The 27684-nt window shown below is 46.2% G+C and overlaps 1 long non-coding RNA gene across 1 annotated transcript in view; it reads right to left on the bottom strand.

Annotated features, from left to right (window-relative positions):
* The window catches only part of LOC146859995 (uncharacterized), a 538729-nt gene extending 514715 nt beyond the window's left edge, over positions 1-24014 (bottom strand). The window contains exons 1-4 of the long non-coding RNA XR_014978755.1: positions 23934-24014; positions 17972-18021; positions 14296-14734; positions 13689-14101 (exon numbers count right to left, since the gene is read on the bottom strand). This is a non-coding gene — a long non-coding RNA (uncharacterized LOC146859995). The remainder of the gene's footprint in view (positions 1-13688; positions 14102-14295; positions 14735-17971; positions 18022-23933) is intronic.
* Positions 24015-27684: the final 3670 nt, after the last annotated feature.

Genomic DNA, 27684 nt, shown 5'->3' with positions numbered 1-27684 from the left:
TGCCAAACCAGGAAAGGGGAAACTCCCGTAAACCCCTAGATACATGTAGGTTGCCCCACACCAAGTTAATGAAACGCATAGACCTGGGCACACAAGAACTGAGGTATCAACCTAGATACGGTAATGTCAATGTCCACTATAAGGTAATGTCAATTTCCACAATAGAAGATTATATGATAGTGTTCATGATTTATTCATCAAGAGCAAATGAAAAACCAACCAACACGTGTTTCGTCGCTTATCGGAAATGCTCCTGCGACTTCCTCAGGGCTGGGGAGGATACAAAGGATACTATAAACACATAGTTGTAAATTAAAACATATGCATTGTGGACATATGTAAGCCGTTTATAGCAGTGTGGTGGAGATACGGCACCTTAATTGGAAACCCTACTGCTAAACAACCAAATTGCAGCTTATTGTGACTGACCAAGTTTACAAAACACAAAGTGATAATCAAGTGCCACGGTGAGCAAATAATCCTAAACATGGTGAGCAAATGCTGTAGTGAAAGATATTAATAGGTCTACTATTACTGGATATCATGAAGTCTAATAGTGTTTAAGAGAAAATGAGGGATGGTGTAACCAGACGGCCAAGGGCCCGAATCGGGTGGGGAAGAGGGCCCCTTATTTATAACTAAAGACCGCATACGTGTAAATAACAGACACCAGCTAGTTTCTACCTGAATGTAGAGTAGATAATAAAGGAAATCTGTGAAAAGAGAAATAAAGGAGAAAAGAACAAGAGCAATTGTAAATATCTATATATCACCAGGATGGCAAAAGTAAAAAGGGAAAAACTTAAAGAGCGCTTACTGCTCTGCCGGTGATAATTCTAACCCGGCTGGTTGAAGCTTCAAACGCCAAATCTAAGTAAAAAATGTGTCTATAACCACTATGGTCGAATCTATAATAAAACAAAGTGACATTAAGAAAGTGTGCATCTACTGTATAGTGCAAACTAGGGAGACCAAGGACTAACCATATCTTACCAAGGAGTTGGTGATCTCACCCTATAATCAGAACCCGGAGCGCGTGTGTGAACTGCAATGAGGTTCACGTTAAGCAAATGTATATGACCTGTGAAAAAACCGAGAATTATCTCACGGTTCTTGAAGAGCACTGCTGCCCTGTCTGTGAAAATACGGCCAAATTCTTACTTACAGCGGGTGCGCTTTAATGTCTATGCCGCCTATGAATCAGGTCCTCGTGGGCCATTGCAAAACAATTCCTGTGGGAAATAAACTGCGATTACCTACAGGGTATTCGGGTTAAAATCTCTGGCCCAGGGTGATAGTCTTTACCTGAAGCGTGTGCGCTCGCAAGTGCTCACGGTCTCCCCTGTAGCACGTTGTCTCCGAGTGCGGAAACTCGCTGGTAACCAGAATTGATTAAATATGAATGCAACGACTGACTGCTAGAGCACTGACCTGACTAATTGAAACTTTACAAAGTCATTACAGAGAAACCAATTAACAAGCCCCAAAACTTTATTACAGTCTTGGTGGACAAATGGTCCACCACTCGAAAGCTACATATTATACGTGGTTGATAACAAAAGAGATTGATATAAATCTCATATCTTAGCTGATACTCGATAGTTATAAATTCGTGGTCTATAGAAGCGGCGATTTAATCTAAACATTAATCCGAGTTCCACTGTCCGATCATGCGTCTTCGGACAGTGGAACTCGGATTAAATTGTGAATATGAAAGAGCGAGGCACCAAGGTATTCCGTGGTTTGTGAAAAAGGTGATGTGTGGCCATGTATTATATGGGATAAAGTACCCCGCCATGCATGATAAGGATGTTGCAAGTCACCTCAACCTCATTCCTCCATATGGTTATGGCAATCCTCGGTGACATGCAATATCCTTATAATGTATGACAGGAGGTACTTTATCCCTATATAATCAGTGACTTCTGACGCACCCAGTTGCTGATTATAAAGAAATGATGTTAGAACTGAACTTTAGTAATTTATTACAGTTGAGTTCTGACATCACAATTCCTACTGCCAGAGTCAGCAGCCGAGATGAAAGGCAGGTCAGGTCATGAGGCATTATTGAATCAGCTGTTCAATGAATGAAAATGAATTTTGCTTTTCTTTCTTCTGTTCTATTTGTCTAGCTTACAATGACAAGCTCAAAGGAGATGTTTATGGCAGCATGTTTATTGTTTGTTTGCATAAGATAATCATAATAAAGTTCGAATCTTCCTGCCTGTATCTATACATTCTGAGGTACTGAAGCTTTATTTTTTAAATCTGACTGATATTAAACTGATCCTAAAATCTTTTTGTAACAAATATCTAACAGCTTTCGAATGGGTTTATTTTGCACAAGAGATTTTTATTTATCCTTTATATTTGGAAACATGCTCTCTATTTTGTATGAAAGAGCTATGCACAAAGGATTTATGTGGCTTGTCGGAGTTCCATAACCTTATTCCCTCATTCCTCTTTATGGTCATTGAATTCCTTGGTGACTTGCCATATCCTTATAATGTACGGCAGTGGGCACTTTATCCCATATTATTCTTATTCTTATTATTCCTATTATTTCAAATACTTATATACTGGAAACTGTCACGTAGGAAGACATCCTGGATTAATGTTTCTGTGATAAATTGAAAAAGCATTGTTGGCTTTGCTAATGTTTATAATTAATGTGTTTAATTCTAGAGTTGTCTGTTTAGAGTTTAGCACGAGGAGGGTGTGTTAAGGTGAGGATTTAGAACGAATAGTAGAAGTGGTGTAACCAATCAAATTTACAGGATCAGATATTTACATGTGGTGTTTGTTTATGAAAATCATGTTCAGGGTAAAGCTCTTATTGTGGGTATGGAAGGTTCAATTTAGCTGCAGGTTGCTATTCTATAGGAAGGATTTAAAAGACAGGTGTGAGTTTTTGCCTTTATCTTTTTTCAAATGGAGGTTTAAATTTCCTAGGAAGCTCAAGAGGAGACCCAAGTAAATAGCGTTGGCGCAGTCAATTCTCGACATGACTAAAGCTATTTTGACCTGGACCAGGCCGACAGTAGTGAGGAATTTCTTGATCTTCCTAATTGTGCGAAGTTGGAAAAAGCAGAAGGATATCACTGAGCCATGTTGTGGTTTCAGAGATAGATCATCTTCAATTGTGAAATCAAGACTTTTTACCGACTTCTTTGGAGAGGGGGGAGAACCCAACTCATTGGGCCAGAAGGAAAGCCTCCAAAGGTCAGGCTTATTTTTGGTGACTACTATCTCTGTTCTGTCAGAGTTTAGTTTCAAGCGGTTGCTGTTCAGCCAATTCCGGATAAACAGCATGGTGTCTTGGAAATGCAGCTTGAAATTTGGAGTGCTGTCAATCATGTAGAGGAGTTGCTTGTCATCAGCATCATTAAAATGTGTAACGTTCATGTGTTTGAGAGAGTGGATTATCTTGTATCCTAATTGTTGAGAAAAAAAGTGGTTTGGAGATAAAAGCAGTACCAAGTTTGTGCTGAGTTCATGATTGTCAGGCTCACAGTATTGGATGAAGGCAGAGAAGGATGCTACATTAGAGTCTGCAGACTGAGAGCTCGAGAGGGCAGCTTTGTTGTGATGCATAGGCGATGGGTCATGCGGTTTAGAGCAGATTCTTCTCAGGTTGCTCAGGCAAACTGATCTTTGACTGTAATTTGGGCATCTAGCTATGGAGATTGTTGAAACAGGATGTATTATGGGATCTCTGATCATAAAATACTAGTGTGTGGGGTACATTAGAAATGTAATACCTTGATGAATGCTCTGAGGCATTGGGGTTGGTATGTGTTGGATTCCTGAGCAGCAGATGTATCGAGCAAGGTGTAATAGAGGTGTGGGAGATATGAGAGCTGTATTTTTCATACTCGTAATTCAGCTCCGTTAGATGTTAAGCAGTTCATTTTGCAGCGTTGATAAGTGATTTGTTCTGTGGCCATGCTGACCCCATTGGAAATGGCTGGAACTCCCAGGGATGGTGGCCTGCTGGGGTCAGCAGACCATCATGTCTGGGACTGCTTTTAAATAAAGCAGTTTTCTTTTTAAATGCAGACCGTTTTTCTTAAAGGAAAACAGGATGCGTTTAAAAAATAAAAAATAAACTTATCAGTTTCAATTTTTAAGGGCAGGCAGTGGTCCCTGGGACCACTGCCTGCCCTTAAAAATATTTTGAGAGCCACTCACAAAGGGGTCCCCTGGGGACTCCTTCCCATTTGTGGTGGTTTACCACCCTTCTGTGAAGGGTGGTAAACTTCGACTGTTTTGCGCCCGCAATTGCGGTCGCAAAACAGTCATACATAGCTTCAGGAGTCGCTGTTAGGAACGGATGCTCTTGGAACGCCCCTTCCTAATAGCGAGTCGCTAATCCTGTTTTGTGAGTCGCAAAGTAATTTGCGGGTCGCAAAATAGGATTAACACATGGGCCACGCGTTTTTTGCAGTCGCAAATGGGTCTCAAACCCATTTGCGCCCGCAAAAAATGTTAGTACATCTGGCCATATATGAGGTGAGTAATCACACATCTCAGGTGCCTCATGGCCATGGATGGTCAATTCCTTCTGTGCAGAGTCAGTGTGTGTGTTGGTTGCTTTAGTATAACTGGATTTGCCATTATGGCAGGACCAGGGGTAGGTCAGCGAGCACACAGTGCTCTGCCTGCTGTTCTCCGGTACTCCATTGTGCGACCCTCCTTAGGATGATTAGGTCTACCCAAAAGGTATACAATATTATACAGCATACTATATTTTAAACTACAGTATTTTAGGGTATGGTACTACACATATGCACGCACCCACCATCCCTACATGGGTAGATAAGGATTCTAGGGTATGGTACTACACATATGCACGTACCCACCATCCCTACGTGAATACATAAGGATCCCTTGGTCCTGATGAAATGCTATGATCCTTTGGACTATAATAAGCATAAAACATGTTGACCTCCTTTTTTCACACACACTAACTATGGCCTGAGAGGTTCATCATAACCTGTTCTTGCTTTCGACTTTCTAGTTTTTTAATCATAACATAGGGGCCCAGACAATAAAGAATCTTTGAGATACCTACAGTTATGTTTATCTCACACACCCTTCCTCCACTTCTACTCAGATCTTCCTTTAACACACGCTCCACCACTCCATTCTACTCACATCGGCAAAAAGAGAAGACTTCCAGCAATGAGCCCCCTTGTGGGACCCGTTGGGCATTGCAGCACCGGCCCAACAAGGAGCTGCCCGATGATGAAGCATGACACCCCTTGGGGTGTGTGAGGGCCCTTGCTCCTAAAGGAGCAAATTCCCCACCCCGTTCTGTTTATACCTAGAGCCTCTTCATCCCCCTTTCCCTTTTTCCCCACCCATTTCCCATTAGAACTGCATACCCTTTGTTTCTTCTATAGGAGGTGAGTAATCACTCACCTCATGTGACTCATGGCCATGGATGGTCAAGTCCTTCTTTGCAGAGTCAGTGTGTGTGCGGTTGTTTTAGTATAACTGGACTTGCTGAGAGGATGATTGGCAGAGGGACAGTGCATCAAGAGGTGGTAGAGGATACTGCAATTGTATTTCGGTCTGTGTCAGTGTAGTAGTATCTATGATTCAAGTTATGATCCCGACTACATCAGCTTATGCTGCCATGAATAAATAAATAAGCACAACACCCTACTTCTTCTGAACGTACTCTAATATCTTAAGACAATAGTTGCAAATACAGTTTTTAACAAATGCATCATTTCAAGATGGCTACATAAAAGTGTGAGGAAATCTGCCCAGAACCCTCATACTTACTCCAGGAACGACCCTCCTACAGCCATGGCGAATACTGCAAACACCGCAACACTTGTGAATGACAAAAGAAAGGGTTAAACCAGAACTGGGAATGAGAACCACCTATCAGAAACTGACCTTTATCTCTTTTAACAGAGAGGCGGGACGACCGGTGGAGAGAGCCAATTTCGGAAGCCACAAGGAGGAGGAAACGGGCCAGTCATCAAGCAGGTATTGCACACAAGTAGGATGGAGATGCCAGAAGACGGCGGAAGCTATCTGCCCAATGAAGAGTTGTCTTACATCGAAGAAGCCTATGAGGATGCCGCCGACTGGGAGGATAGCGCTAAGGCTTGTGTGGAAATGTGGATTTTCCTGATCAGTTATGTCCCCTATCTTGGACCCCAACGGTTCTATATGCATGTTACAAGTACATGTATGTTCCCTCCAGTTCCAGTTTCTAAGACGCAAACATATGTGTGTCTACCGTCGACATGTTCTCTGTCAGATCCGCCATCAATGGGCTGGATATTCGATTCCTAAGCATGAAAGGCCACCGACTTTATATGGCTAAGTTACTCCATTTTTACAGTTCAGGCAAGTAGGCCCGATTCTGTCCTCAAAGCCTTTCCCTGCTCTCTGTCTTTTGACAGCTTCAGCTTGAGCTCGCATCTGTATCCATGAACTTTGTCCTACTCCCTGTGCAGCTAACGGTGCCTGCCTCGGCCAGTTTTCGCCTGCCTGCCAAGAAGCTGTATTTCACCTTCGAATTATCTATTTTGCTCTCCAGCCGATGCATTCCTGTCTAGTGATTTAGGTAAACATTTCCTTTAGCTCACAAGCAAAGGACTCAGCCTTTCCGTCCTCCTGCAAGTGATTCATAGCCCTGCTGCCATGGAAAGTTTTCTGCCTCTCGCATCTCATATAGACACTTAGGCGTTTGTGCACGCACACAGTCAGTATAGACTAGATTCTGTCCGAGAGTCCTTCCTTGTGGATAACATAGTTCTTTAAACATAGGATGTTAGATATGATTTGGGATTAGGTTGACTTGACCCCCCAGACTTCTCGTCTCCACATGTAGAGCTAAATGTCAAGTCCCTTCACCCCCTAGTTGCACGTCAATCACACGTCATGCTGCTGCGCGCGCATCTATGTTAAGTATTATCGTATAGATCCACCTATGTAAGATAATCAGAGCCAATCATGTTTCTTTTTGCTCCTTATTACGCCTAGTTTCGATTACGTGTCACTATGTTAATTTATCTTATCAATTGTTACGCCTTTTTTGCATTCGTTTCATTGTAAATGTATAACCTATAAAAGTTACTTCTTGTCAATAAAGTATTGTACTTCACTTCCTGAACCCTCGTGGTGACGGAACCTGAAGGCCGCGACTCGAGTCGGCCATTTTGAGTGGAATAAAGCCCATTTAGAAAACCTCTTATACCACGGATTCTGCCTCTTGTTATTTTGAGCTATTTTACTTTATTTTAAGATTCCGTATGAAATTCAGTCCGGTAAAGAAGATTTTATTTACCACATAATGGCGCCCGAATAGGGACACTTTCTCATCTCACGCGCCGGCGGTGCGTTGCAGGCCCGGTCTCCTGCCACAACTGGACGGACCATAAACGCGTACCAGCAGGATTTCCTGTAAGCTCCCTCCGGTCAAGCGGGGGCGACTGAGGCTGCGATCAACCCAGACGAGGCGGTGAGAAGTGCGAAGTATCCCGACCAGAGCCTAGCTGAGAGAGCAAGATCCGAGGTATACAGAGGCCCACCAGGTTTCTCGAAATCCCGATGTCCAGAGGGTCCGCTGTCCGCAGTCATCGAGTCCTGTCCATTCTCTGAGGCCTTCCGTTTCAAGGAGCTACTCGGTGAGTACCATCGCCGGGGAGGCGTGTTGACGCGCACATAGGTTGTGCCGGTCAAGACGGATTTGGGTACACAAATCCGGTCTGCACTGTTTAGCAGTGTATATGTACTGTTTAGCAGTATATCAAGTATTCCGAAGTATGCAGTTATTGTCAAGAATTCAGCGTGGTGATTAGTTAGGCAGACTGTCATCATTGTCGGTCGTTGTTAAAATGTTTAATGTTTAATGTTTAAAGTGTTCAAATATTGTGGTATGAATGAGTGTTCATTGTTCACTGTTCATTATTGTGTTTTTCGTATTAAGTGAGTTCAAGAGTAAGTATCAGATCAGTTGTCAATATGCCGCTCTTCTCGAAGTTAAGACAGATTACTACCAGAAAAGGGGTGCTTGAAGAAGCAGTTCCTATTCCTCCTAGGGACACTCCAGGGCATTTTATGTACCATAAGCATGGCTTAGATGCCATATTGTTTCTTGATCTATGGGTAGATTATACCAAGGGATTGCCAGAAAGTCAAAGGTGGCCCGTAGCGGGAACCTGGGATGCAGAATGCATCATGAAAGTAGAGGAAGAGTTATGGAAAAGAAAGGTCAGACAGTCACAGAAAGACGCTGTTGAGTTATGGCGTAAAGAATCTCATAGACGTACAGAAAAAGCACGTAGACAAGAAGAGAGGAGTAAAGAAAGTTCAAATAAAGTTCAAGAAAATCTATTAATTGAGGAAGGTATCCGAGTGAAATCAGAACAAGTAAATAGACAAAGAAATGCTCTTATGAATGGTATGTATCCCCTTCTAGCCGAAGGACTACCTAAGGCTGCTCCAGAGATGCCAAAAGACTTGCCACCCCCATTATTTCCAATTAAGGTACATCCAAAAGGGCATCCCAGAACCGCAGAAGATGTTTTTCTTTCCTCATATCTAGACGACGCAGCTCCCGAGTATGCTAACGCCGCACCACATAGACCGTCTGGTGTAGGGGTTCAACGTCAGGATCAGGTATCTGTCCCCGTGCAACAGCAAGTCCCGACACAAGCTTCGGCAAGCACATCTGTTTCCGCATCTGTCTCCGCAGTCGATCCTACAGGGGTATCGACACCCATAGTTGCTGTGTCACGTTCAACGAATCCATTCACACCCGACGCCCCAGATGGGGCCACGGGAGGTGCTAGCATTACCTTTACACCACCCAGAATAAATAAACTTGTTTTTCAAGAGTCAGCGCATTCACGTACACCTAAATTCGTAAGTGAACGTACGCTTAAGGAACTCCTTGTAAATTGTAGATATGACCCGGTGGTTGGTAAAGAGGACGAAATGGTCCTGGCATCATTACGTATCAGGCGAGCCGCAGAGTATTTAGCAAGGTTACCAGGAATGATTACGCATCTAGATAACATATATCATTTTGTTCAAACAGGACGAGATCCAGGATGTATTAACAGAGCTATGGAATTCCAGAAAGTAGAGATACAGGGGGAACTGTTACGTTTCCTCATAAACTGTGTGATCAGAAATCAAGACCGCCCGGGGGTAGACCCGAATACAATGCTTATTCTTACAAGATGGAGTCAGAATATATCAGAAGGGAGACACGATAAGCAAAATTGTATAATAGCCATGTGCCGAAAAATCCGTAAAGAAATAGAGCGTATTCATGAAGAAAGATTGGGAACAGACGAGTTTGAGCAAGATGAAGTGTCCGAATCAGGGAATTCCGCAAGACAGTCAGAGACCATAGCCTATGTAGGCAGAGGAAGATCCTGTGATAATGCTAGATGTTTTTCTGATCCCATACACTCTGTATGCCCAAATAATAGCAGAACGTATCCGACGCCTATAATAAATCTGAAGTCTCCTGAACATTCGTTTCAAGCCGCAGATAAAATACTACGAGAACGAAGGGGTTACCACCTCCTCGATTCCATGGATGAGCAAGAATTAGCCAGATCAGCCGTTCACTGGATTGACAGTCCTGAAAAATACGGTGATGAGACCGTAGCACACACGTTTTTTAATCTCAGTACAGATGAACAACGTTTAGCTGGAATCTATATGATTCAGCAACTCCTCATATTATATAAGAGCCAACATGCTGACCCTGGTCCTTTACCTGATATATTAACGGAACTACTCACGAACAGATGGAGAGGTTCTAGTAACAAGCTAATTAAAGAGATATTAGTGTCACGTAAGCAGTATGTCCTTTTTGTAAGTCCGGATTCTCTCTCGCTGCCCCGCAGAGAAAGAGCGCCGTACTATATGGATAGACAAAATCCCCTACGAGAAGTGCACCCAATAAAAGGCGAAGACAATGAGTTTCACCGTGTATTTGTTTACACACCCATATCAAAAATGGAATTATTGGAAATGAAGAAAGTAGTACCTAGTCATGACAAAGACCCAGCGGGTTTCCACCGAGAAATTAAAGACATGTTACTGATGGGAGAGTACACCTTTCCTGATATTATGACGATATTAAAGGTGCTTTTGCCTGCTGGCATTTATGAAAAACTGAAAGAAAAAGAGTGGGAAGTGGGTGACCAAAAGATAGACTGGACAGCATTAGCAGAGGAAGAAAGGGGCCGAACTGCAGGTTCAGGGCTCGGGGATAAAGTTAAACTGTTACCAGGTTTACTAGTACAGGTACTGCCACGTTTATTAACTACAAAAAAGGAAGATTGGGGTGCAATCACAGCCTGCAAACAAAAGCAAGATGAAGACACAAGCGATTATTATGCTCGATTTGAAAAATGTTTTGGTATAAATAGTGGTATAAAAGCAAGTAGTGACTCATATCCACATTTATTTGTGACAAAATTAGTGGAAAATGCATTGCCTCCAGTAAAGAATAGAATATTGAAATTCGAGAGTACCTGGCAAAGTAACACTCCGTCGCAAATGCTACAAATGTTACAGTATCATCACAATAGAATTAGGGATGAACAAGAACACGAGCATAGACGCATGAAGGATACAAAAATGAAAATGCTAGTTTCTCAGACAGTACCAGCAGATGGTCACAAAAAGGGTGTGACACATTCTGGTGATTCTGCAGTTCCTGTAAAGGGAACCTGCAATTACTGTAAACAACTGGGCCATTATGTACACGATTGTCCAGTCCTGAAACGTAATATAGCTACAGGTATTGCAAAGGAGAGACCACGATTAGTTAGACAAGATCAGAATGAACAAAGAGCTATGCAGCATGGACAGTCCATGCCAGTTCAACAACAGTCCATGCCAGCCTCACAGCAACCCATACAGTTTGTGCCAGCTGCACCACCGTTGCCTGCTACTGCCACACAAACCACAACACGACAAATGTATCAGACTGCACAGTATGAATACCCTGAGTATCAGCGTTACGCATGAACAAGCCTAGAGAGGGAAGTTGACTTACCACTTATCGAGATTCCTGTAGATCAAGAAGGACCTTATGTACATAGTGAATTATTAGGTCAAGATAGAAAATTCTTACTCGATACAGGGGCAAGTCGAACAACCATAAAACGTAGTGAAGTTCCAGGGGCACCCCTCTCAGGCTCTCAAAATGTTTCCCTTGGTTTTTCAGGAAAACCTATTGTTAATGAAGTATCACAGCCTCTACCACTTACGATAGGACCTTTGACACGAACTACAGATTTATTGCTTACTAAATCATGCCCAGAAAATCTGTTAGGAATTAAAACTCTGAAAGCACTAGGAGCCATAATATGTTGTTCTCCGGAAGGAGTAAGGTTGTTTCTACGTGATTTTAAAGGTCACTATGCGTGTAGAGACATGGATCCCCGACTACAGACTTTACCAGTACATCTATGGGCACAAGGCCCTACGGATGTTGGCTGCATGAACATTACACCCTATCGAGTCACATTGAAAGCAGGAGTGGTACTACCACGAATGCGACAATACAAGTTACCGCATGATGCTGTAGTGGCTTTGCTGAAAATCATTGATGAGCTGATTGCCCAGGGAGTAGTTGTAGAAACAGACTCCAATGTATGTAATTCACCGATAATTCCGATTCTTAAACGAACTGATCCCACTGCCCCACCAGTGTACCGATTGGTTATTGATTTGCGTGAACTAAACAAGTGTATTGTACCACAATTCCCTGTGGTCCCTGATATATCATCATTGTTGACAGCAATTGATTCCGAAGCAACATTCTTTACTGTAATCGATCTCAAGAATGCCTTTTTCAGCGTCCCAATAGATCCGGAAAGCCAATATTTGTTCGGATTCAGTTTAAATGGGCGCAGTTTTAAATTCTCACGCGCTCCCCAAGGATTCACAGAAAGCCCCAGCATCTACAGCCAAGCACTGAAACGAGAACTTGACAGTATCCACATGCCAGTCAATACTGCACTGCTTCAATATGTCGATGATCTGCTGATCACCGCAAGAAGCGAGCCAGAATGTGAAAAGGCTTCTCTGACAGTTTTACATTTTCTAGCCGACAAGGGGCACAAGGTGTCTCCTTTTAAGCTGCAATTCTGTGTCCAGCGAGTTATTTATCTTGGTCATTCGCTGTCCAAGGAGGGAAGGCAGCTTACACCAGATCGCATCCAGTTAATTGCTAACATGTCAATACCCCAGACACAAAAGGAGGTGCGGGCTTTCATAGGCCTCACTTCATATTGTAGGCAGTGGATCCCTCAGTACGCATTTCTAGCAAAACCACTCATTCAGTTAACCACACAGGAGGCAGCCACATCGACTGTTCTCCCTTGGACTCAGGAACATACACAAGCTTTTGAAAGCCTAAAGGAAGCTTTATGTCAAGCACCTGTTTTAGCAACACCATGTTATAGCAAACATTTTACACTCTTTGTTACAGAACGCGAAGGTACTGCCTTGTCAGTACTCACTCAGGATCAAGCAGGATCACGCAAGCCATGTGCTTATTTTTCCAGTACATTAGATCCCGTAGCTCAGGCTTTGCCTGCATGCCTGAAATCAGTGGCAGCGACAGCTTTAGCAATCAGACAAAGCGATGCCATAGTGTTAGGACATCCATTGACAGTACAAGTACCACATGCAGTAGAGGTTCTTGTGAACCGAACACAAACACAACACTTGACCATAGCAAGACTTACCGGTTATGAACTGACATTGTTTCAACCACACATAGAGATCCGACGGTGTAATACATTGAATCCTGCTACACTATTACCTGTAATTGGAACAGACCCACTAGCTCATGATTGTGTTGAAATCATTGAAATAAAGACGAAACCTAGACAAGACTTGACAGACGTTCCATTGTTAGATCCAGACCTGACGTTGTATGTAGACGGATCGTGCATGAGAACAAGTACAGGAGATTTAGTGGCCGCGTATGCAGTCACAACAGACACTGAAGTTATTGAGACAAATTGTATAGATACTTTGTCAGCCCAAGCAGCAGAACTTATTGCTCTAACACAAGCCTGTATTCAAGCCACAAATAAGAAAGTTAATGTATACACTGACTCACGTTATGCATTCGGAGTTGTACACGACTTCGGCGTGCTGTGGCGAGAGAGAGGTTATTTAACCTCCCATGGTGCCCACATTCAGCACGGACCCCTCATTCATGCTTTGTTAGACGCAATACATCTACCTACTGCTATATCGATTATGAAATGTAAAGCACACACGAAGGTTACTGATATCATTTCTCAAGGCAATGATTTAGCTGACAGAACAGCTAAACAGACTGCTCAGAATCGCACATTAGACATGACAAAGCCAATAGTTCAGACACCAACACAGTGTATGACAATTAAGGATCCCGCACTTGACGTAATTGACATACAGACACATGCCACAGCAGAAGAAATAAAGAAATGGACTGAACTAGGAGGGATCCAGACAGATCAAGGATGGATGACGAAGGAGAAATCTGTATGGTTTCTCCCTGATTCCATGGTTCAAGCCATTATAGCTACAGTTCACAGTCCAGCACATTTAGGAGAGAAGGCTATGCTAGACAGCATTCAGCACATTTGGTTCAACAAACATTTACGAGCAGCAGCTAAACAAAAAGTTCGTACCTGTATGATATGTTGTCAGTTTAATCCAGGAAAGAGTGTTCCCGTAGAGCAGGGTGGATTTCAGCCTCCTGATCATCCTTTTGAAGTGCTCCAAATGGATTATATCCAGATGGAACGATGTCGAGGATTCAAATATGTTCTTGTAGTTGTCTGCGCTCTCTCCCGTTGGACAGAGGCGTATCCCGTATCAGATTACACTGCCCCGACTACTGCCAAGCAGCTAGTTCGAGAATTCTTCCCACGGTACGGTTTACCACGTGTTGTATATTCAGATAACGGCCAGCCTTTCTCATCCGAATTAATGAAACATGTCTCACTTTTGTTGGGATATCAGTGGAAGTTCCACTGTGTCCGACACCCCGAGGCAGCAGGTCTCGTGGAACGACATAATCAAATTTTGAAAATCAGATTGTCTAAAATATGTAAGGAGAAAGGTGTTGATTGGATAGTAGCCTTACCAGTTGCACTATTTTACATAAGAATGGTAGCACACTCTCGAACAGGGCTATCCCCGTATGAGGTGATCTTCGGAAGACCACCAAATATGTGGGGGACGCCTGTACCACGTAAAATAACTGATGTTAATTGTAATATGCTGACAGATTACCTGGCTTCCTTGATGTCTGCACTACAATCTTGTCGTTCACAGGTAGCTGCAGCTTTTCCTGACAACACTGAGGTGAAACCCCATGACGTTGCTCCGGGGGATCTGGTGTTTGTGAGGAATTTCGATCGGAAAACCCAATTGGAGCCCAGGTGGAAAACACCGAAGCTAGTCCTGCTGACCACAAGAACAGCCGTGAAAGTGGAGGGCCGCAAAGGATGGATACATTCCAGTCACGTTAAGAAATTTCATGGACTATCCTCGGATATAGACACTGTGCCCTGCACTCCCTCACAGACTGATTCAAAACTTCCCTTTGTTGAAAGGAATGACTCTCAGAACTATAAATTAAAACTTAGGCCCAAACAGTCGAGCAATTTGATTGTTTAAGTCCTCTCCAAGGTGAAGCGGTTGAATTGTCTCTGACATGTATCCCTTGGACCTGAGTAGAGAAAATACCAGAGAAATGTTGAAACGACAGGCGTATTGTAAATCACTGCGTAGCTACTGTGTGAGGACATTATTAATTCTGTTTTTATTGAGTGTTTTAATAATCATTACGAGTGTGATTTTGCACATATATCATCCTATTTCTAGACATGTTTATAATATTACTGCTGAACATTCTTTTAGTGACCTACCGCCACATGAATTATCTTATAGACTTGCGCTGCGCAATAACACCTTCATTAGTATGTTACATCATTCCCATCAGACTAGTAATGCCACCAATTGTTGGGTGTGTGGCCGACTCCCTCCCTATCAGAATAACAAAGGAGTTCTGCCTTTCTTTCCACATCCGTTCACACACAATGGCTCCTGTGGAGCATGGTTTAGTTTATTAAATTCCATAGACCCAGACACAGCAGTTTATCAACAACATTGGATATGGGGAAATCTGAATCTAGTTTTATTCAAAGTCTGTCACCCTAATAAGGAGGGTCACCCCAGTAGAACAGGAACTGATTTAGAAAATGAAGTGTATAAATTAGGTAATTTTACACCTAATCTTATGATTTTGAATGTCAAAACCGAAGTTGAACTAATTCTGCCCACTATGTCTGTATTTCCAGTTAAGGGTGAATTATGTGTGAGAAAAGTTGGTTCCATACATATGGGCCATAGCCAATGCGTTACTACAGTAGAATATCGTGATCAAGGTAAATCTTCATTTAGAGCTTCTCGCCATTCTTACTTTATATGTGGTCAGACGGCATATATGCGTCTGCCTCTAGATTGGGATGGTACCTGTTACATAGCATTCCTTCTGCCACCTGTTTTCCTAGCCCCCCCTGATTATTATCGAAATGTTCATTTAGTACACAATAGAGAGCGAAGAGATCTCCCAGTTGTCGATTATACTGAGACGGCATGGGACAAGTATGTAGATTTCAATAAAGGTATCTTTCCCTATATAGGTACAATATCAAATAGTAAGCTGATACGCAGACTAACCAAGACTCTTGAAGCTGTAGTAAACGAGACTATAGCCGCCCTAGGCAATCTGACAGAAGAACAATCAGTGATGAGAATTGTTGTTCTCCAGAATCGTCTTGTCCTTGACGTCATCCTGGCCGATAGGGGCGGAGCTTGCAGGGTCATCGGATCCAGCTGCTGCATATTTATACCAGAAAATTCGCCATCTGTATATAAAGCTATAACACGCCTTCATAAGATTGTGAGCCAGATACACGAGAATCCAGGCACTTGGACGTGGTCCGGGTGGTTTTGGAGTGTGATATCAGCCTGGGGATGGAGAGTTCTATCCTTCCTAGGTATTGGCCTTCTTATGCTCTTCAGTTGTTGTTTATGCCTGCAATGTGGACCAGCGATTTGTGGTCTGTGTGCCACATCATGCATTCCATATCACAGTTCTCGTTCAAAATACCGGAAGAAGAAGGAAGAAGAAATGATGCTCCATGAGCAAATCGATGGAATGATGAAGATTGATATCTCTTGAAGGGCAAGTAGGGGACAAGGAGGGAATGTGGAAATGTGGATTTTCCTGATCAGTTATGTCCCCTATCTTGGACCCCAACGGTTCTATATGCATGTTACAAGTACATGTATGTTCCCTCCAGTTCCAGTTTCTAAGACGCAAACATATGTGTGTCTACCGTCGACATGTTCTCTGTCAGATCCGCCATCAATGGGCTGGATATTCGATTCCTAAGCATGAAAGGCCACCGACTTTATATGGCTAAGTTACTCCATTTTTACAGTTCAGGCAAGTAGGCCCGATTCTGTCCTCAAAGCCTTTCCCTGCTCTCTGTCTTTTGACAGCTTCAGCTTGAGCTCGCATCTGTATCCATGAACTTTGTCCTACTCCCTGTGCAGCTAACGGTGCCTGCCTCGGCCAGTTTTCGCCTGCCTGCCAAGAAGCTGTATTTCACCTTCGAATTATCTATTTTGCTCTCCAGCCGATGCATTCCTGTCTAGTGATTTAGGTAAACATTTCCTTTAGCTCACAAGCAAAGGACTCAGCCTTTCCGTCCTCCTGCAAGTGATTCATAGCCCTGCTGCCATGGAAAGTTTTCTGCCTCTCGCATCTCATATAGACACTTAGGCGTTTGTGCACGCACACAGTCAGTATAGACTAGATCCTGTCCGAGAGTCCTTCCTTGTGGATAACATAGTTCTTTAAACATAGGATGTTAGATATGATTTGGGATTAGGTTGACTTGACCCCCCAGACTTCTCGTCTCCACATGTAGAGCTAAATGTCAAGTCCCTTCACCCCCTAGTTGCACGTCAATCACACGTCATGCTGCTGCGCGCGCATCTATGTTAAGTATTATCGTATAGATCCACCTATGTAAGATAATCAGAGCCAATCATGTTTCTTTTTGCTCCTTATTACGCCTAGTTTCGATTACGTGTCACTATGTTAATTTATCTTATCAATTGTTACGCCTTTTTTGCATTCGTTTCATTGTAAATGTATAACCTATAAAAGTTACTTCTTGTCAATAAAGTATTGTACTTCACTTCCTGAACCCTCGTGGTGACGGAACCTGAAGGCCGCGACTCGAGTCGGCCATTTTGAGTGGAATAAAGCCCATTTAGAAAACCTCTTATACCACGGATTCTGCCTCTTGTTATTTTGAGCTATTTTACTTTATTTTAAGATTCCGTATGAAATTCAGTCCGGTAAAGAAGATTTTATTTACCACACTTGGAGCGAGGAGTGGTGGTCGCCCCCAGAGGAGGCTGTTGAGCTGCCGCAGCTCAGGAGAGTTGCGGCGCAGCGGTGAGTCCAGAGGGAAGGGAATGGGAGGAGGCTCTGTTGGGTAGAGGGTAGAGTGTAACACAGAAAGGGGTCTGATTTTCTCTATGTCAAATTTCATGCAGTGTATCCGTTTAAGGGGGCCACATTGAAAAGCACAAGGGGTGTTTTTTTTTTTGCATTAAGCTTTAAGTGTGATTTTTTTCTAAAATAAATTTACATATTGCCAGTTATGGCAAGATTCAGATAAGCCTGTCACTGCCTAAGAAAGAAGGTGACACATTTAAAGTCTCCTTCCTTGTCGAGACCGTGCTAAGCAGGGCAAAGTCCCGGTAGCTTGTTAGGGGCATGTGAAATACAACTCAGAAAGATATCCCTTTACCCACCAGTTTTCTGAGCACAATCAGATACGGTGACGGTACACCAAATTTCCCTGTCCTACCTTATACTTACAATTATTCTTTTTATCCGAGACTCCGCCCAACCCATCCTGCGCAGGATATCTACAAAAGAGAGATAAAAGGAGAAACCTAGAGTTAAACATTGCCTACAACCTCATATGCCTCATTACGGTGAATTGTCCTTATCACTGTTTTCTTTAATACTGAAAACACAAACTAAAATCAACACTGAGAAACAAACTCAGCATCCTGGTCCATATATCAGCACATACCTCTTACTACTGGTCTCAGAAGTGGGATCAGAAAGTATGGAAGCTGTGGTTAATAAAATGGCTGAGAACCAGGAGAAACTAGAGAGGACCGTGGATAAATGTTTGAACGCTGCAGCAGAGGATAGAGGATAGAGAGCCAATCCACAAAGCCCTAACAAACCAATCCCAATCCCAATCCCAGGACACGGCCATTGGGAAACTCGCCAATACCTTGGGACAACAGACAGGACATGCAGCACTACCCTCGGTGGTGCTTCAAAAGTGTGTAAGAGGAGAAGACCCTGACATTTAAAAAATAATTTCAAAAGAATGCCACAGGCCACAGCATAGCCAGCAGACAGATGGGGGCAGTACTTGGGCCCCTTATTGACGGGCGATCTCCAATCTGCGTACCAGGCCTCTAATCCACAGGGAACCTCTTCTTATAGGGACATCAAAAAGACAATCTTGAATGGTTGGGAGTTGATGATGAGAATTATCGTGTCAGGTTATGCCAAATCAAATAGGGGTCCCAAGAAACCCCCTCAGGCCTCATGACGGACAGTTGGCTCAAACCCCTCACCACCACTAAAGAGCATATCCTTGAAATAATGTGTATGGAGCAGTATCTCAATTCTCTTCACACCCTAGTACAGAAGTGGGTCCAACAGCACCCCCAATTAACATTGGAAAGAGCGGTGGAGATTGCGGGTGCTTCCAGCTGAGCTCAAGAGCTACATAAGAGGTAGGAGGACACCAATTGGAGACACCACAGTACCGGATCCCTAAGACCCCCTAGAACTCACCCAGCCAAGAAACCAGAGACAGTGACTTTGATCCCTGGACAGTGCATAGACCTACCCCTCTATGTCCCCAGTGTTACCAGTGTGGAGGTTTTGGCCATATACCCCACTTGGGTCCCAAGAAAGAAGATCCCCCGGGACGGTCCGTATCCTCTACTGCACTCCCTCTCAAACTCGACCACTGTATCATTGTTCATCTGTCAATGGTGAACCAGTTACCGACCTCGTAGATACGGGGTGTCTACAAAGTGTAATGCGATCACAGATCCTCCAAGGGGGTCTAGCTAATACCATGGGAATCATTACCATTCAGTGTGTCCATGGGCATTGCAAGTGGTACACCACAACAAAGGTACTGATCCAACATCAGTCCGACCCCATGATGCCTCTACGTGTAGAATTAGTACCGAAATTGCTGGAACCGTTAAACGTGGGAAACAATTATCCCCACCTTGAGAATCTGGTTCAGGAAACTTGGAAAGATGGAGATAACTGGTGGAGTACCGATCCTTTCTCCCAGGCTGAGGACTATGAATGGGCCTCCTTGAAAACCAGGAAAAGCAGAAAACAGAAAAGGGAAGAAAAGGAGACCCGCCCCAACTAGTGTTACCAATGCATGCTGAGGACTTTATTTGGGACACTGATAGGAATTTCAGGTCTGCTCAACGTGAGAATCCTTCCTTTAGAGAAGTCTGGAGCATCGCCTCTGAACAAGACGATCCTTAACACATAGATCCTCACTGTTTCCTCAAAGAGGTGTTACTAGATAGAAAGGGTGGGAAAGCCAACCCACTACTGTTGTTGGTACCCGCTCCCTTCCGAGCAAAGGTGTTGTTCCTAGCAAATAGTCATCTGCTAGGGGGCCACCCTGTCCAAGGCCAAGTAGGCGCTTCTCAGGAAAAAATGGCACAACTTCCTAGATGGAGCCAAATCGTTGGCGTCCACTGAGCAAGCAACAATGGGCTGAATCTGGAGGGTCAGAGGCTGCCTGAGCACCAGCAGTGTGGGTTTGTTACTCAGGGGAGACGAACTGTGAATCCCCAATGTCTTTGGGTCAGGGTTGTCGATCGTGCTTATCAAGGCCACCAAGGAGTGGTGAAAACCAAAGCGAGACTAAGAGACAAAGTGTTGTTTCCCTAATGGATACCTGGGAGAACAAAAAGATGAGAGCCTGCCACTCCTGCACGATCACAAGTGGGGAACCTACCATCAGCACCCATTATCATGGAGTCACCATGCTTAAAACCCTGGTCCCAGGTCAGCATGGACCTTGGGAGTTTCCCAGATGGCCAACTCTTGGCAGTGATGGTAGGCAGCCACTCGAAATACCCGATAGTTGAACTGGTGTAGCCACTCAAAAGTGAAAACGGTCCTAGAGAAGGTGTGCACCCTGCTAGGACTTCCGGGGGAGATAAAGACTGATAATGGGCCCTTATTCTAGGGGCAAGAGTTTCAAGAGTACCTTTTGTCACTCAGTATCAAAGACTGGGAAGTGACTCCGTAATGGCCCTAGCAATGGTGAAGTGGAGTGCTATATGGGCCCTCCACATAGGGTAGGGCAGGGTGAGGATGCCGAGCGTTGTCTCCACAGGTTCCTGCGAGCATACCTGTAGACTACGCACAGCTCTGATGGATCTGCTACTTTGAAGGCCCACCTGAGACAGCATCCCAGCAGGGCCTAGCTGGAAACCCTCTACCCTAGACACACAGGAGCCGCAAGAGAAAAGGAGGTTTACAAACAACCTAGCAAGCCAGGTCCGCCGAGCTGTAACCTCAGACTTGTCAGTGGGTGATCAGGTCATCATGCAGGACCATCACCCAGGATGTAAATTCCATACGCCGTTCTAGAAGGAGATCTGGAGCGTTAAGAACATTCAAGGGACCATGGACCCTGTCCAGTGGGGCCATGCCACTGTGGCCAGAAATGTTTCCTGGTTCAAGCGAGTAGCTACCCTGGCGGGGAGTAAGGTGACGGAGGGGTTGGATGAGATGCCACGGGAACAGACACCCAGCCCCCACCAAAGGCATGCCGGAGGCCTCCATAGTAATGGAAGGGATGTAGTGTGCCGCCGGCCTCTACAATACAATGTATGTATCACACGTTTCACCCCGAGGGCCGGCCGATGGGGTTAATAAAGGGCGAGCTGGCCGCTCGAGGCCACTCCACGTGCACCAGCAGACTGACTAAGTGTCAGCAAACTGACCTGCAGCGCAGCGCCTGCAGCCCGCACGGAGGCGGACACAACACCCTTGGCCGGTTCAATAGCATTCAGGATAACACTCCAGTGTTAACAGGGTCTGCCCATCAGCACAGCCTCATCCAACTGGCCTATGATGCCGGTCAGGTGGCAGCCAGGCAGACTGCCCTGAACTGATGGACATCGTCGTCTCAGGGACATTGACCTTCAAGCCTAAAACCACATGTAGATCCTCTCAACCTTATTGAGGGACTCGTGTGCCTGCTTGGCCAGCCTCGAGCCAGGGTCAGTGCCTCCTATCCCCACTTCAGAAAGGGGTTTCTACCCCTGGCTGGGCCGCTCCTCCCATACCAGACTCTACTGGCTTCAGTGTCACCTCATCGCCACATCGTTCCAACTGCAACCAGCATCAGCTCGAGACTAACTTTCCGGAGTGACTTTCAGCGTTCAAAGCAATTTGAGTATTTTCCATATGCGTGAGCATGCAGCAGGCAATCTTCAGTAATTTTGAATCACCACTAGGTGGCGATCTAAGGCCGCTGACTACCTCGCCTCTTTCGCCGGCCTGGAAGATTCTCTCTCTTTTTCACTCTCGAGCTGTTTCTAAATCAGCCGCTGTAGTAGGCTCCATAGATTTATGACTAATTTCAGTAAAGGAATGATGAGATGAGATTATCTTAATATCAACATTAGAGAAATATACTGAATTTGATGATAGTGACAGCTGCTCTTCCTGTCTTTAGTAAAAGTAACACCAACAAAAAAGATCACGAGATAAAGAAAAAACGAACTCTTAAATAAAGTAAAAAAACCCGAAAGTATGCTAGACCTAAAGGCTAAAAATAAATGACTACAGTTCATTTCAGTCTCCCATGTCTTTCACTGGCTTTGTAATTTCCTCCTCTTGGGACCAGCCCTGCCTCATCATTCTGCAGCCCAACAAAATCCGCAAAGAAACAAGAAGCCACTATGTGCTTTCTGGAAGCCCATATACCTTTCCTATACCATCAAACTCAGCTAAATCACGCATGAACACCTAATTCTCATGCCAGGCTGACATATGAATACCTGGAAGCTCGCCAGGATCTTTAGTGGGGGAGTTAGAGAAGATGAAAAGTTTACCAGCGCCCATGCACATAATTCAGTGTAGTGTCCTAGCATGGACACGTTCTAGTGTTCATAAGTGTATGCTCTACACTTTACACCCACCCACCACCTACGTCACTGGGTCAGGTGACTAGGCTAATAAAAGGGCCGAGCGCACGTGCTCGTGGCCAGTTAACCCACCATCTAACTATGTGTCCGCGTCAGTCATTCTCAGCATGAGGGCCTAGGGCCCCAAACACCACATTGGCGACGAGGCGGGTACTTTACCCCGCGAGTGCAGCCCCCGATCGGTGCCCCATCGCAAACAATGGGGGGAGAGAGGACTGCCCGGTGAGGACACCCCCCCCCCTCTACAAGAAGGCGCGACGCGCCGAGAAGCCGGCAGGGCGAGGCGGAGCCCGCAGCGTGCCCCGAGGCGACCAGGAGCTCACCCCGCGCCCCAGGCGCTTGCCGCTGTGACCCTGGTGGAGGGGGAAGTGCCCCGAAGACAGGCGGACCGATCGGAGCCCACCCGTATCGGCCGCGACGCCGGAAGTCTGAAGGCGGAGGCCGGGTGCCCACCCCGACCCTACCGCCGTGCCCGGAAGGAGAGGCACGCCGAGCGGAGCCCACCCGCATCAGCCGCGACGAGCCCCGGTGAGTGAGGAAGGAGCCCGGGGTAAAATGAACATAACCCCATCCAAAGCGGGAGCCCACCCCGCATGAGGATCGTCGTGATCGGAGGTCTGGGGGAGCCAACCGCGGCCCCGTGATCGTTGCTGGAGCCAGTGAGGGCGGGGGTGGAGTAGCTAACCACCCCCAACCCATTGCCAGGACGAGCGGCAACGCGGAGCCCACCCGCAGTCAAGGAACGACACAGCAAGCGTAAGAACCCCCTAGCGCAGCACCGACGAGAAGGTGGCGAGTGTCCCGGCGTCCCCCCCTCCCCCCCGCAGCGTGTGAGCTCTGAGGCGCTGCGGGGGAAGCAGAAACGAGAAGCGGAGCCCACCCGCGAAGAAGGAGCAGCGTGGTAAACGGGTGCCTACCCCGCATTAGGGAACATGCCGGAGGGAAAGAAAGCATCGACGTGCGGCCCGAGGCCGTTTGAAGAACAGAAATTAAGGCGGAGCCCACCCGCGCCACAGCGCCCAGCAGTGACCCCTGTCTCCTCCGCCCGCGCAGCATGAGAACTGAGGGACGCTGCTGCGGGCGAGAAGAGCAGAGAGAACAGCGCCGGCACCCGGTGAACACTCCCGGCCGACTGGAGCGCCAGCGCGAGGGAGGCACGGCCGGAACAGTGCTGGGGCAGAGAAAGTGAAGCTGAGCCCCTAGAGGTGCCTGCAGGCGTGTGCCCCAATCGGGGGCAGGCAGTGGAAGAGAGGCGTGTGATAGCGCTAATGGAAAGCAGCGCGGTGAAGAGCGAGATCCCCCTGCAGCACAACCAATTGCCCACAGCCTCACCTCCACGAGGGAAAGTGAAGAAAGCGGAGCCCACCCGCGACAACACATCCCCAGGTCCCAGTCGGAGCCTGCATTCCACCCTCCCTCTCAGTGCACCAGTAAAACGAAACGCTCACCAGCAGTGCACAAAGAGAGCAATGCTTTGAGCTCTGCAGCTGAATGGAAATGCCTGTGCCCCCCCCCCCCTTTCCAAGAAAGAAATGTAGAAGACTTACCTGCTGCCACGTGTCCTGGACTCCACTGCTCTGCTCCTGGCTCCAGCTCCTCTCCAGTTCTCCTGCTCACGAACGAAGCCTGGAAGAAAGGAAAAGAAGACAGGGCATAGAGTTCTGGCAGCGAAGAAGGTTGCTGCTGAAGCAAGAGAAAAGCAACACTGCCACCCAGTGGCCACTGGTAGCACTGCAGCAAGAGGAAGATCAACAAGCCTACAGCAAGCCAAGGAAGTCCAGCAGCTACGGGAGACCGACGGCAAGGGAGAAGAGGCAGCAAGGCACGTACCGCAAGGTCTGACGGAGGCGCGATGGTGAGCGCACGGGAGTGCGACGGAGGCGCACAGGAATGTGCCAGAAGCGCAGGAACGCGACAGAAGCACAGTAAGAAGAGACGGTGTGCCACAGGGATGCAGCGCTATCCCACAGCAATAAGGAGGAAGAAAAGAAAATGGTGTCAAGCCACATCCACCCCAGCGAGGACTACGCTGTCGCCGCATCAAGTGGAGCGAACCCTCGAGAGAACAAATGGACTCAGTGCAGATGTACGCCGGACGCGAAAGGTACACTGCAGCGCCTACAGGAGAGGAACCCACTGAAGAGGATGGGCGCAGCAAGGATCCAACACTGGCGGGCAAGGATGTCGAGCCCCACCCAGTGGCGCCAAGAAGCCACCACATCAAGTGATCCTGATACTAGGAGCAACGCTACACTGAAGAGGTACCACGACGGTACGAAGAGTAGCACGCACCAGCGCCTGACAAGGCAGCGGACACAGGTACTCACACGACGTGACACACCTCGTGAAGCCGACCAGCCAAATGGTCGCACCACAAAGGCCAAGCCGACCTGCCCAACGGTCGCAACACAAAGGTCAAGCCGACCAGCCAAATGGTCGCATCACAAAGGCCAAGCCGACCTGCCAAACGGTCGCACCACAAAAGTCAAGCCGACCAGCCAAATGGTCGCACCACAAAGGCCCAGCCGACCTGCCACATGGTCGCACCAAAGAAGCCGACTCGCCAGGAGTCGCACAAAGAGGTCTGACGCAAGACCGAAGGTATCCTGCCAGTGATCGGCAGCGCGGACCGTCAAGTGGTCCAAGAAGCTCAAGAAGAACCAAAGCAACTGGTGAAAGGGAGAAGACCGAAGCGGACCATGAGCATGGCCCCACGAACTTCAACCGAAGTAACTGGTGACAAGGTGATGATGAAGAGAAGGTCACGACCCGAACTCGGAATGCTGAAGAAGATGAAGAGAGTGTTCTCGGACGAGGACAAGACCAGGGGGAACACGTGCAGAGTGCGCGCGCTGCATGGAGAAGCCTGGCCAGACAAGAGGAGAACAGAAACGGTCCAGAGTAGGTCGTGAAGCGGAGAGATGAAGAGACCAGAGTGGCACGTCCGCCACTAAGAAGAAAGAAGACATCGCAGTGGCACGTTTGCCACTACAAGAAAAGAAGATGTCTGAGTGGCACGTTTGCCACTACAAGAAAAGAAGATGTCTGAGTGGCACGTTTGCCACTACAAGAAGGAAGATGATATCAGAGTGGCACGTCTGCCACTTAAAGGAAAAAGGGGAAAGAAAGATCTGAGTGGCACGGTTGCCACTGTAAGAAGGAGAAGAAGTCAGAGTGACATGACAGCCTCACGGAGAAAGAAATAGAGGACAAGGAGAAGAGTGTGGCAAGACTACTCACACCTCAAAGACAAGGAAGGTGACAAGCGTCAGAACACAGTGCGCAAGTCCTAAAGAACACCCGTGGCACGGAGAAAAGACCATCTGTTTGATGATGCTTTCAGCACACCTGGGATCTGCAGAGGTGAGCAGGCCGGACCATTCGAAACACCCACCTTTGGGGTTACACGGACACTGGTCAATGCCAGCCGTGGTGACTCAGGGGCAAAGGCCTCAGGGATGCCGGTGAGAGAGAGTATCCCCGCGACGAGAGATGGTCATCAGCCGCCCTTCAGCAAAGGTCTCAGGAGGATGAAGACTTCGCGTGCTAAAGACAGGAGCCAACAGCCACCCTCCAGGTCTGACTGCGGCATCTGAGGTGAGACCTGCCGTCTCCTCCGCACCCGTACTTATCGGCATGGGAGTAACACGATACAGGACACTGAACCCAGGCCAGATCTGAGGAAGAGGGCCTCAAGGATATCCCGTGGCAGGGGAACACCTGTGAGAGGGGCATCCTGGTGAGAGGGGTGTCTTGCGAATAACCCGTCTTTCTGCAAAACAGAACACACGCCACAGATAAAGAAAAGGACTGGACTAAAAAGATAAATGGCAACATCTAGCGCTGAACCAAAAGAACTCAACAACTGCGTTTGTCGCCAAGAAAGTAAAGCGAAGAAAGACTGTGAGAGCAACTTCAAGGCAGAGCCGTCAAACAGACTAACTCCATCGAGCACCCATGACTGGTGCCACAGTGAACTGGTGATCGCCCGCGACAGGAAGAACATCGTCCGCGACAGGAAGAACGTCGTCTGTGACTCCAGGCTGCTGAAGCGCGAGCGACTCTGCAGAAGTTTAGTCACTGCATTACATCTGTATATATATGTCTTTTCTCCCCTAGGTTGGACATTTGACTCCGGGTTTTTGTTATTAAAGATTGGGAGGAATGTAGTGTCCTAGCATGGACACGTTCTAGTGTTCATAAGTGTATGCTCTACACTTTACACCCACCCACCACCTACGTCACTGGGTCAGGTGACTAGGCTAATAAAAGGGCCGAGCGCACGTGCTCGTGGCCAGTTAACCCACCATCTAACTATGTGTCCGCGTCAGTCATTCTCAGCATGAGGGCCTAGGGCCCCAAACACCACAATTCAGCATTATTCCTATATTGCAAGGAAAACCTAAAATCAAAAACTTTAATAACAGAATTATTACTTGAGGATTTACCAAGAGCAAATTGTAAGTTTACAAAATCGTGTCAAACCTTATTGGAGCCCTGAACATGTAGGGTCCTATTGTAAAGTGGGGCATCTTCTCTTACTCTTTTACATACTTTTAAATTCCTCGGGTACATGGCTCCTAAACATCCAAAATGGGACTAAAATGTAAATACTAATTGAATATTCCTACACAATTAGTACAAATGGAAAAGACTGTACTGTTTGCATTTTAACTGATCAGGAGTAGGTCGTTTTAGGGGGTATTTACAAAGTCATGTAAGAGTAAGTAAATGAGTACCCCTGACCAGTGCTCAAAGTGGGCGGGATCTGAGGAGCACGACGTACCCAGACTTTTCTAATTTAAGCAAAACAATCCCTTTACTTTTTAAGAAAAGAGAACCGTTCAGGCACGGTTAATTCAGAGAGCCGAAAAGCATCAGTAGAAGTGTAAGACAGGCAGTCTCCTGTGCTTTGAAGCTGAGTGAGGAGCAGACAGCTAAACAAGCCTTCTTGCCAGGGTGCCTGCTTGCCTGCTAGAAATGTAAATGTTCACAACTGGTTAATCTGCAGATATAAAGGGTGCTTAGAAGCCAGTACTGGCTTCAATAGATGTAATCACTTGAAGCTTCCTGATGTAAGGGAGTTACCAGCTGAGCTGTCAAGTGTGTGCTTTTAATGGACAGTTACCCAGACTGCACATAGTGCATTTTTTTATTACTAAAATCTATATTTTCAAAGCACTTAATCTTAAACCATTTTGCACATTTCGTATCCACCTATCTTGTACAGTGTGCAGTGCAAGTAAAAATGAATCACTTACATATTCCCAGTTCTTTCTGTCACAACTGGGACCTCGT

Source organism: Triturus cristatus, chromosome 3_1 (genome assembly GCF_964204655.1).
Source record: "Triturus cristatus chromosome 3_1, aTriCri1.1, whole genome shotgun sequence".
NCBI lineage: Eukaryota > Metazoa > Chordata > Amphibia > Caudata > Salamandridae > Triturus > Triturus cristatus.
The sequence above is the reverse complement of the archived record's forward strand: the minus strand, read 5'-3'. Positions and strand labels throughout refer to the sequence as shown.